This window comes from Sinocyclocheilus grahami, unplaced genomic scaffold (assembly GCF_001515645.1).
Source record: "Sinocyclocheilus grahami isolate Dianchi unplaced genomic scaffold, SAMN03320097.WGS_v1.1 scaffold1389.1, whole genome shotgun sequence".
NCBI classification, from domain to species: Eukaryota; Metazoa; Chordata; class Actinopteri; order Cypriniformes; family Cyprinidae; genus Sinocyclocheilus; species Sinocyclocheilus grahami.
In genome coordinates this window covers 95,562-107,607 of record NW_015506568.1, presented here as the reverse complement: position 1 = coordinate 107,607, position 12,046 = coordinate 95,562, and the positions used below count along the sequence as shown (strand labels likewise).

Sequence of the window (12,046 nt, the reverse complement as noted above, 5' to 3'; positions counted from 1 at the left end):
TAGTAAATTAACGCATTACTTTTTAATTTACAAGAGAATATCTGAGTTACATTTTCAAAATTTTCAAACTTTTTTTCCAATTTATTGATTGACAGCTCTCCTGTCCCCATGTTGAGATCTTGTCTTTCAAAAGTGACATGTTTTATGACATTATTTTGACTAAAGTTATAAAATCATGCATTCTGTATAGTAAACGTACAAACAGTTCATGTATTTACTCACTGTTATGCACTTAAATGTGTCTCTTTGGAGTTTTTAAAACATGAAATTAAAATATGTATTTTACGTAGCTTGTTTGTCATGTTTGATGTGTTACATGTATTACACAATAGTAACACTTTAGTATAGGGACCAATTCTCACTGTAACTATATGTACAGTATCTATTCCAGAAAAGTCAATCCCTGAATGAATTCCCATTGAATTACATGCAAGCTCTCCATCATTGGGTCTCAAAACAGGAAGCTTGTTAATAGTTTGAATTGTATACTGTATACTTGTATAATTGTATACTGATTAGCTATTAGTGGTCCCACTTTATATTAGGTGACCCTATTAGTCAACTACCGCTTTCAAATGAGCGCTATTACTTACTACTTAATTAATCAGAGTTGCATGGTACTTAGTAGTTACTATAGTTTTAAAATTGTGTTAATCATGTGTTGCTGTGTAGTTTTTCATTAACAACCGAGCAGCATCCTAAAGTGTCACTGTTTTAATGAGGAAACTGATAATGACTGACACATCACACAAAGGCTGGGAGTCATTGTTTAAGGGCAAAGTGTTGATGGACCCCACCATGACAGATATTTTCCTTATTCATGGTATTTCTGGCCACTTCGTTCATTTTTTTGAAACCAACACATTCTAGTCACATGGGACAGCACAACATTGGTGGCATATATAAAACCGAAGGGAGCATGCACTCGCTGTATCTGCACAGATCCTGATTTTGTGAAGCGGAGGGCGATTTTATTTCATTTGGTTACTGTTTATTACGAACAACATCCTGGGAGTAATAAATACAGCTACAGGCCTACTGTGTGGCGGATCCCCCTGTTTGGAGGATGGGGACTTTACCTGCAAGTGCTGAATTAGGTGTGATAGAGCCAAGAAACAGGTGAGCTGCCGTAGGTCTTTGGCATCTTGAAAAGATGTCCTTCTTCACATTAGCTATAATGTGGAGATCCAGCTTTACCGCTTTAACATATGTTATTAGAGAGGTCATGACATACTGTTTTTAAAATATAGATAGGAAATTAAGTTACAAGAACATATCTCTATTACTATTTCAAATAAATAACACCAGTTACTTTGTTTTCCTATGAATTGGCTGACAGCTCTTGTGTTGCCATGTTGAGAGAAATTGGGAGTAAGTGCAGAGGTGTTGTGTGCGCAGTGTGAACATGATGTTACTGTAGATCTAGACTAAATATGAACATGTATTTACTCATCTCACCTGCACAAAAACAGATTCAGTATTCCTCCAAATGAATTAAACAATGAAATTAAAAAAATACCCTTTATGTATTCCCATTTCATTAACCAACATGCTGACCTTCAATGATCCAATTCAACCATACTAATAAGCAAAAATGACTTTAAACATAACATGTTTTTCTTGCGTCTTCATGCAGTCCAGAATGGCATTTCAGATTTTTGAATCTGCATTTCCTTCAGCCTGAGGCTTATTCATTTCACTTTTGGTGTGAAAGGGCTTTTACATTTAGCAAAAATATAACTTTTTATATGAAAAACAGACAAGAAAGCCTAGGCCAGATTGGAAAAAGTAATGCAAAAGTAACAGAAACACTAAAGTAACACAGTTAGCTACTTTTAGGAGTAATGCAATAATGTAATGCATTACTTTTAAAAGTATGCCCCACCATGACACATAGAACTGTACTGAAAACTGCATGATGAACAATTGTATTTGTTTGAGTCAGAGCATATAGAAACACCATGATTCCCCTCACAATTATAACAAAGGATTTTCAAAGGGGTGTACTGCAACTCGGCCCAGAAGATGAACTGTTTTAGTATGACAAGGTCTCATTAAAAATAAATAAATATATAAATTAAAAATGGTGCTTATGGTGCGATAGTCTGAAAAGCAAAACACACTGCAGTCATCAAATGCTTCTGTGTAACGTAGTTTATCACACACACACACACACACACACGCACGCACACACACATGTCTGGTTTGCTATCCTTGTGGGGACTCTCCATAGGCTTAATGGTTTTTCTACTGTGCACACCGTTTATTCTATTACCCTACACCAACCCTACACCTACATTTTACAGGAAACGTTGTGCATTTTTAGATTTTCAAAAAACTTCATTCTGTGTGATTTATTAGCTTGTTTACCAGTGGGGACCTCAATTTAGGTCCCCACCGTGACATGAGTCCCCATGAGTCTGAGAAAGACAGGTACACACACACACACACCAGTGGTTTCTGAAGAATTCGGACACTGATGAACCATGAACTGGAGAGGGCTGCGAAGCTGTCACATTCACTATTTTGTCACATACACAATTTCGTGAGACCTACACACTGCATTTTGGGTATTCTCTAATCGTTGAGTATTGGGTATTGAATGAACGCACTGGATAATCTTTACTATGGTTTTGTGCACACTATTGGCTGCCACCCTAAATAGTGCACTCTATAAAGTTATGGAGAGAATTCAGTCCCACAACACATTTGGACTGCCTCTCTAACATGCCTCATTTAACTCAACAGCTCATGTAGAGCGCTCAGCCAATTCAATTGGATGTGTCAAATGAGGAACATATATATAGTACATGAGCAGTGATTGGTGTTTCCCTATTTTTCTTCATAATAATAATCTCTTTTGTTTCACTGAAGTTCAGGATTAGATTGCTGTTCTAGTCAAACATGGTGCAGGAATAACATAATGTGCTACACAAGATGCCAGTCAGCACTGTTTTCATGGTATAAAGAAAGACATTTAGTCCAAAGACTCTTGAAAAGCATGTGAGAACTATATGTTCCTCCACTCATGCTTGCCTCTTGGTCAGGAGAAAAGCAAAAGGCAGTTTGCAGTTCACTTGCTCTTATGTGTTATCCTTGAATGCATCTGCAAGTTCATATTCTTCCATATTTGAAATATTAGAGCATGTCGGTTTGTTTGTTGGCCTTTTCCACTTTTATTCATCTCACTATCACCATCCCTTGTCAATGTTTGTCACAAAACAAAACAGCACAGTGGACTGGCATTCCTTTCACGATATTTTCAAAAGCTCGTAGGCTCCAAATCAAAAGCACAAGTAACTGTGGACGTGATTACAGCAGTGCTTCTCTCTATTGATTTAAAGCACTCCCTCCGAAGACGAAGTGCATCAAGGGCAGTGAGGAGGTTTGAAAGTTTACCTGTTGCTACGACAACCATCTCAAAGGTCAAATACTCTCTGCCAAGAGACACAGTGATATAAAATCAAATTGTTGCACAGCCGAGCAAGTTTAACACCCACACATCAATGCCTCCTGTCAGGCCACTGGTGCTGCACTGTAACAAAAGCAAGGAGCAAGAAACTATACATTTTTACATTTACAGAACTTGGTGGTTTCTATAGACTCAAGTCAAGATAGTCAACCTTATGTCTCTATTACATTCTGCTCTCTAAATATGCCCCCTAACCCCTTAAAACAATGTCTATTTATTCATTTTTTGTTACACTTTATTTGAAGGTTCGGTTCTCATATTAACTATTAAATATGACTTCTGCCTTATTAAACTCCTAACTTGCTGCGTATTAATAGTTAGTAAGGAAGTTAAGTTTAGGAATGGGTTGGATTAAGGGATCTAAAATATGGTCGTGCATTATAAGGCATTAATGCTGCTTTATAAGTATTAAAAAACAGCCATGTTAGTAATATGAATGCTAGTACGTAAATAGTGAGAATTGGACCTTAAAATAAAGTGTTTCCTTTATTTTATACTGTGTTTGTTGATGTTGATGTTCACTGTGACCGTGTGAAGGTCTTTGTACCATTAAAGCATTCTGCAAGTTTCGTAACTTAAAACGTCCTCCACGTTATAAACAAAGCATTTAAGCTCCAAAAATGCTCGTTTTGGATCTGAGGTCACCCGGGCACAAACATTTGCTTACAAAAATGTAAGAAAAATATCCATATTTGAAATGTTATGAACACTTTTTTTCTCACTTCTGCTGACTTAAGTGCAAGCCGTTCCGGCAGATGATGTAGGACATATACGTTGCACCTGTGAGATATGCTAGTCTCGCGAGTTTGTTCACAGGAGCAAAGGAAGCAAAGTTTCCTTACTTTACCAAAGAAAAACCAGTCTCTTCTTGGCTTATATCGAAATCCTCCTACATTTTTCTTCACAAATCTTCATTTTGTGCTTCTAATTCATGACCGGCTTTTTGTTTTGCTATCTCTCATTTTTGGGTAAACCTTTAAAGGACCTGCCTCTCAAAACAGGTCATTTCAGAGGGTCAGAATAAGGGTTGGAAATATGCATTTTTCTACATATTTATTTTTGAGCAAAAAACTTTATTAACATTATAAGAGTAAACCCCAAGGAAGATATAAAAAAAAAATCCATGAACACTTTAATCTTTCAGCTGCTTTAGATTGCAGCCCGGACTACAAAACTGATGAAAGCAGTACTAAAGAAAAACAGTGACTAGATATGAAACCTTGGGAAGACACATCTCAGAGAGTATTTTTATCCCAGACCGCACATGAAAACATACAACACATACGCATTAAGCATTTGTGGAGTGCAGCGTGAGTGACTGACTGTATGACAGTTTGACAACTCAGGTTGACTGAACTCACGCTGAAAATTGCAGATGTGAGTCCTGAAAATTGAAGGTCAGTTTGGTTATAGAATATAGTTGTCATTGCAATCAAACTGTGTGTGACATAACCATATTTAGCACTCTAAAACATGACTGACAACTGTATTCTTCCACTGTGTGAATGTAGCCATAGCCATAGAAAATATATATATATATATATATATATATATATTGCTCAGAGTTTGATTTTCATAAGCTCAGGAGACTTGATGATAATTTTCATATAGCTCTCAATTTAGCATCAACAGTGTCTCAGATGCTTCCTCCAAATTTCCTTAGGAGAAATACAGTACCCTCCACTAATATTGGCACTCTTGGTAAATATGAGCAAAGGCGGCTGTGAAAAAAAAAACTGCATCGTTGATCTTTTTGATCTTTCATCAGTAAAACAATTGAAAGTGGGGAGAAAGTCTCATGATGAAATAAATATTTTTCTCCAAAGCATGTTGGCCACAATTATAGGCACACCTAAAAATTATTATGAGTAAAATGTCTCTGAAGTATATTCTCATTCATATTTAAATTTTTTGGCACACCAGGGTGACTGGGAGCATGAAATTATCAAGCGCTGACTTCCTGTTTCACAGGATTATAAATATGAGGAACACAAAGGTCAAATTCCCTTAATCATCCATCACATGTGCAAACCAGAAGCCGTGGATGACAGCAGAGGTTTGTGGGCTGCTAAAGACCCGAAATGACACATTCAGATCAGGAGATAAAGCAGCCCTCAAAACAGCAAGAGCCAATCTGTCCTGTGGCATCAAGAATGTGAAACGGTCATATACACAAAAAATCAATAATCACTTCACAGACAGCAGAGACACACAGAGCCTGTGGCCAGCCATTCAGACCATCCCTGACTACAAACCCCTGCCACAGGCCTGTGATGATGACACATCCCTCCCAGATGTACTCAACCACTTTTATTCATGGTTTGAAATGCAGAATGACACACCTGGACAAAAACTGCCCACACCTCCCAACGACCAGGCGCTCTGTCTGTCTCCAGCCGACGTAAGGGAGACCCTATCTAGGATTAACCCATGAAAGGCTGCGGGTCCTGACAACATACCTGGCCGTGTACTGAGAGACTGTGCTGCACATGTCCTAACAGATATCTTCAACACCTCGCTGAGCCAGGCAGTCATCCCCACATCGTCTCAAATCCACAACAATCATACCGGTACCAAATAAATAATCTGTGTCCTGTCTAAATGACTACCGTCCCATAGTGCTGACTCCAATCATGATGAAGTGCTTTGCTGGGCCTAAACACCTCCCTCTGTAATTGGATCCTGAACTTTCTAACTGGATGACCTCAGTCAGTCCGTGTAGGCTGCAACACCTCCAGCACTACCACACTGAACACAGGTGCCCCACAGGGCTGTGTGCTCAGCCCGCTGCTCTTCACGCTGCTTAACCACGACTGCACTGCCAAGTTCAGCTCCAACCACATCATCAAGTTTGCTGATGACACAACTGTGGTAGGTCTCATCAGCAACAATGATGAAACACCCTACAGAGAGGAAGTGGCACAACTGGTTGAATGGTGTGGTGCAAACAACCTGTCCCTCAATGTGAGTAAGACAACGGAGGTTCTGATGAACTTCAGGAGGAACTCTGTTTACCACCCCCCACTGACCATCAACAGCTCGATTGTGGAGAGAGTCAGCAGCACAAAATTCCTTGGAGTGCACATAACAGAAGACCTCACCTGGACCACCAACACTACATCACTCTCCAAGAAGGCACAACAGTGGCTCCACTTCCTGCACCGACTTAAAAGAGCAAGTCTTCCTCCTCCCATCCTCACTACAGGGGCACCATTGAGAGTGTGCTGACCAGCTTTATCACTGTCTGGTTCGGGAACTGCAGTGCTGCTGACCGCAAGACCCTACAGCAGACAGTGAACCCAGCTGCAAAGATCATTGGTGCCCCTCTCCCCTCCATTCTGGATATTTTCCGTGCACGATGCTCCAGTAAAGCCACCAGTATCGTGAAGAACCCCACCCATCCCTCCTGGTGTTATAAACACTCCATGTTACAAGAACTTAATAAGAACTTAACAAATGTTTACTTGTGAATGCACCACAATTCATATTGCACTATTTGCTTCTTAAAGTCGACATGAAATGGAAGCTGCGATTGTCTTTTCTTCTCTACTGTGACGTATATCCGAGTGAAACGGCATCTGAAATGAGAGGGCGGGACTTGATTTCGTCCTTCGGGAATTTATTGGATTGGTGTTATAAACACTCCATGTTACAAGAACTTAATAAGAACTTAACAAATGTTTACTTGTGAATGCACCACAATTCATATTGCACTATTTGCTTCTTAAAGTCGGCATGAAATGGAAGCTGCGATTGTCTTTTCTTCTCTACTGTGACGTATATCCGAGTGAAACGGCATCTGAAATGAGAGGGCGGGACTTGATTTCGTCCTTCGGGAATTTATTGGATCGTTGGAAGCTGGGGCGTTGCTAACAAAATGGAGGCAGATCTGAATGCCAGTTTGCAGTTAGTGATGGGGGATTTCTCTACACTGGATTCACCGCCAACACCCAAGCATGAATAAATGTTTTATTTATTAAGGATGACGACGACGATCAACGGCACAAAACATGCCTAAACAGTGAGAGAGAGAGAGAGAGAGAGAGAGAGAGAGAGATCAGGTTAAGTCATATTCATGAAAAAAAATGTTGCCATGTCCTAAGAGTAATGTTGTCGTAATATCCTAATATCTTTTCAATGTTTAAGGGTAAAGTACTCCCTCATGACTGGTGTCAGTTCTATAAAGTGAAACATCAGCTTCAGCTTTTCTGTCGTTTATCCCAGCGTTTACCCCTCACGTCACTAGCTCCGAGCCTTGCGCCATAGCTCGTGACCGGAAGAGTAGAGGAGACGTTTTGAGGGGAGGGGAGGTTAACGTTTTTGATTAAAGATTACGAGGGCACATGAATTAAAAAAAAATTATGCACGGATAAATTATTTATAATAAACACTATGGTATTCCATTAAAAATAAGAATTTTCAATTTTGATTTCATGGTGACTTTAACCTTAAATACCTCTTTTGCACAATATCATGCACAGTTATTATGTAAAGTACTTGTATAGTCTGTCTTAGGTTATGTATATGTATAGTCAACTATTTATAGTATATGTAGAGTTAGATTACCTCTTTCAGTAAGTTAGTTATGTACTGTATATGTTTAAAAATTGCTCTTACGTCTAGTGTTGTAAGTTTATATTTATGTTTATTTATGTAGCACTGTGGTCCTGCGAGACACGGTATTTTGTTCCACTGCATGTCCACACATGACTTGACTTGACTTGACAAGGAGTAAAACCAAAGAATATAGTTCTGATGTGCAGAAAAAGATTGTTGAGCTTCACAAAATAGTGGCATTGAAAATCCCCATTTCCACCAAGCTAGATTACCACTTTCAGTAAGTTAGTTATGTACTGTATATGTTTAAAAATTGCTCTTACGTCTAGTGTTGTAAGTTTATATTTATGTTTATTTATGTAGCACTGTGGTCCTGCGAGACACGGTATTTTGTTCCACTGCATGTCCACACATGACTTGACTTGACTTGACAAGGAGTAAAACCAAAGAATATAGTTCTGATGTGCAGAAAAAGATTGTTGAGCTTCACAAAATAGTGGCATTGAAAATCCCCATTTCCACCATCAGTAATTAATTAAGAGGTTCCGATCAACTACAGATGTTTTTTCTTATGAAACACCACTAACAAACACAGAACCACATCTTATTACAATATCACTAAAATGCAAGTATATTAAAACAAACAATTTGCTGACCCATGTCCAACCCCAGCATGCTCATCCTCAGGCTTTCTCAGCATTTTAACAGCACTGTTACAGACATACTCCTCAGACCTTGAGGATGCAGAATGAATTCTCTTTCAAAGCGCTCGCTTCAAAGCCGAGACATTTTGAACTGCTTGCTCGAAAACAGCTCTCAGAATTTCCACAGATGAAAGAGACGCCGCTAATCTTACTGAGGCAAACGTTAGAAACATTCATCACTTCTAATGTTAACATCCTGCGGAATAACAGCAAGCAAAAGAACAAGGTGCTTGATTAAATCACAGCGAATGGTACCTCGTTTCTTGTAGATGTCAGAGCTTAGGTGAAACATACGATCAACAAATAGGCTCTACATATGAAAATACTTAACACACAATGCACAATAGAGTAATAACTTTAGTACTTTTACTAAATTGCTGCTAGACCTGTATGTTACCTGTCTCAAATAGGAAAGTATAACATCATAACTGTTGAGTAATGTGAAGCAACAGCAATTTACCGCTTTTTATGCTTTGTCCCTATTTTTCTCTCTTTTGCATGTAACCGGTAAGTATATAAATTTAGCTCATAACAAGATTTTCCTCTACAGGGTTCACTGAAGACATTACTGTTATAGTGCTTATTTACAGCATTCAATTACAAATACCCAGTATTCAAATACAATACATACAAGTGTAGATTGTTATCAGTAAACACAACGATATGATATTTTTTATGTTACATTATTTCAAAAATAGTATCAAATTCAAGAAGTGTTCTGTCTTATTCGTAAAATGCATTATATTAAGAACTATTTTAATATGACAAAAACTATAGGAATTTAAGTGAATCACAGATTAATGTTGCTCTTCGTTGCTTTTAACCCTTTTGAGTATATGGAGACTGCCAATTTACATGGCCGTGACTGAACTAAATTTAACACAAAATGCAAACCATGTTTGGGGAAAGTTTAGAAATTGATGGGATTTCTCTGGAATTAGTGGGAAAGAACTGAAAATGTTTTTATTTATTTTTTTATTACACTTCCTCAAACTCATTGGTTGATTCAATGTTGCTGTGCCGGGTTGCACATATACAGAGCAGTATTGCAATAGTTTGATAGAGACATCGTATTACACTTCTTTGATAGTATTACATTTCTTTGGAGAAATCAAATGTTCTTACTTCTAGTGGAAAGCCTTCCCAGAAGAAACTGGTATACACTGTAAAAAGTAATCACTGAATCTACTTAAGAAAAGCGAGTAAACATAACTGATTTTTACAAATTTGTTTGTAGTTAAACTAAACAACTTAATAAACAGTACTTAAGAGCATCTAGTTTGTTGGATTAAAGGCCTGTTTTCATTGTCTGGTGCAAAGAACAATGAATACAGTTTTAGAGTGAATACAATTTGAAATGGTTAAGTTTATTTATTTTTTTTACAGATAGTGTTCAAATAACAGTACGATTTCAGCTTTTTGGCTTGCCCACAAGCTGTTGCTGCCTCATAATTCAGTAGAGTGTTTCACAATAATCATATGTACATTAATAACTTCATATATTTACTGGATTTTGGTAATTGCTGCATATGACAAAAACATTAATGTGTTCTGCTACTCCTATTTTAATTTCTTCAATGTGTTGGGAGTCCCTGCGTATGCGCAATGTGAACGTGTACAGGAGATGGGAGACGACGTAAAAAAATATATGTATTTATATATAAATATAATTAATATAAATTTATATATATATTATATATAAATTTCCCCAATCCCTCTATGTGCCCTAATAATTCTAGACCAATAGGTGGCGGAAGGTTGGTTTAAACAAAACATCACCAGAAGAAGACAACGAACTGAACTTCAGAGTCAGATCGTGTTTGAAATGTGGCCGCACGATTAGGTATGTTTTTGGTGATCTACTTATAAACTATATTGTCACAGTGTGTGCTATAGTTTTTTGAGGAAAAGAAAAGGCAGATTTTATTAGTTTTTACTGACGAGCATTACTGTAACCGTCAGTTAGCGTACTAGCTAGCCAGTGGCTTACAAGCTAGATTACAAACATCGATCTTCCTCTTTACTGCTAGTTATAACATGAAATAAACGTGAGTAAGCATCATGAAGTATGTTGAGCGATACATTACAACTTAATAAAATTTACCATGTCTTATGTAATCCGCTTTTCAGTATTTAATGTTTCAACAAATGTCATGAAAACAAGTTTTTTTTTCACAACCAGCGTTTAAATGTTTATATTTCAGAAAATTCTTTGGAGTAGAAACTTAATTTAAAATAGTTTTTAAATGTGCGTCAATGCCCAGCACTAATTATAACCATTTTCTTGTCATATTCTATGTGCTCTTTTTTGGGGACTTAAACTCATGCAGTGGAAGTGGAAGTTCTACTTGTTTATTGAGTGAAAAGAGAGCTCAACTGCTGTTTTTAAATGTGCGTCAATGCCCAGCACTAATTATAACCATTTTCTTTTCGTATTCTATGTGCTCTTTTTTGGGGACTTGTTTCCACATAGTACATGCTTATTCACATAGGTGCGCTTAATGTAAAATCATACTTTGCAGTTTTGTGAAACCCTGCACAGAATAAGTAGATATTCATTATATTTTATGCTGAATGATTGTGCTTTGAATGATATTAAATATTTTTTTAATAATTGTACAGACATCTGACGTCAATGGGCGATGAACAGCAGTTCTCCACGGCCTTCCACTCTTCCTTGAAATGGACCTTGCTGATTTTTACAAGACAAGTTTTGTAAGTAATTTTGTCTGTTATATTCTGGTTATTTAGTGTAATGCAGACAATTCTTGAGACCTGGCAAGAAAAAATCAGGACACAGAAACAATATAAGATAGAAAAGAATAAAGAAAGTGAAAAAAAAGAAAAAAATTTCTAAGGAAAAAAGGAAAGGGAATGTATAATAAAAGAACAGAGTTGGAAAGAAGAGAAAAAAATACTTTGAAAAAATGAAAATTCTGTCATTAATTACTCACCCTCATGTCGTTCCAAACCTATAAGACCTTTGTTCATTTTCGGAACACAATTTAAGATATTTCTGATGAAATCCAAGAGCTTTCTGCATAGACAGCAACACAACTACCACGTTCAAGACCCAGAAAGAAAGTAAGGCCATCGTTCACGAGAGTACCACGACGCATGCGTGTGATGCTGCTGACGCAGGAGCCGAGGAGCCGGCGTAGAACACGCATGCACTGTGTCTTGTTTACAAGCATTCTCAGATTTCATCAAAAATTTCTTCATTTGTGCATTTGTGTTGAATGAAGGTCTTGGTTTGGAACGACATGATGATGAGTAATTAATGACAGAATTTTCATTTTTGGGTGAACCCTTT

At 37.5% G+C, this 12,046-nt stretch overlaps 1 long non-coding RNA gene across 1 annotated transcript in view; it reads left to right on the top strand.

Moving 5' to 3' along the window:
- The first annotated feature begins 5,553 nt into the window (after positions 1–5,553).
- The window catches only part of LOC107569865 (uncharacterized), a 20,416-nt gene continuing 13,923 nt past the window's right edge, over positions 5,554–12,046 (top strand). Inside the window, exon 1 of the long non-coding RNA XR_001606958.1 lies at positions 5,554–5,627. This is a non-coding gene — a long non-coding RNA (uncharacterized lncRNA). The remainder of the gene's footprint in view (positions 5,628–12,046) is intronic.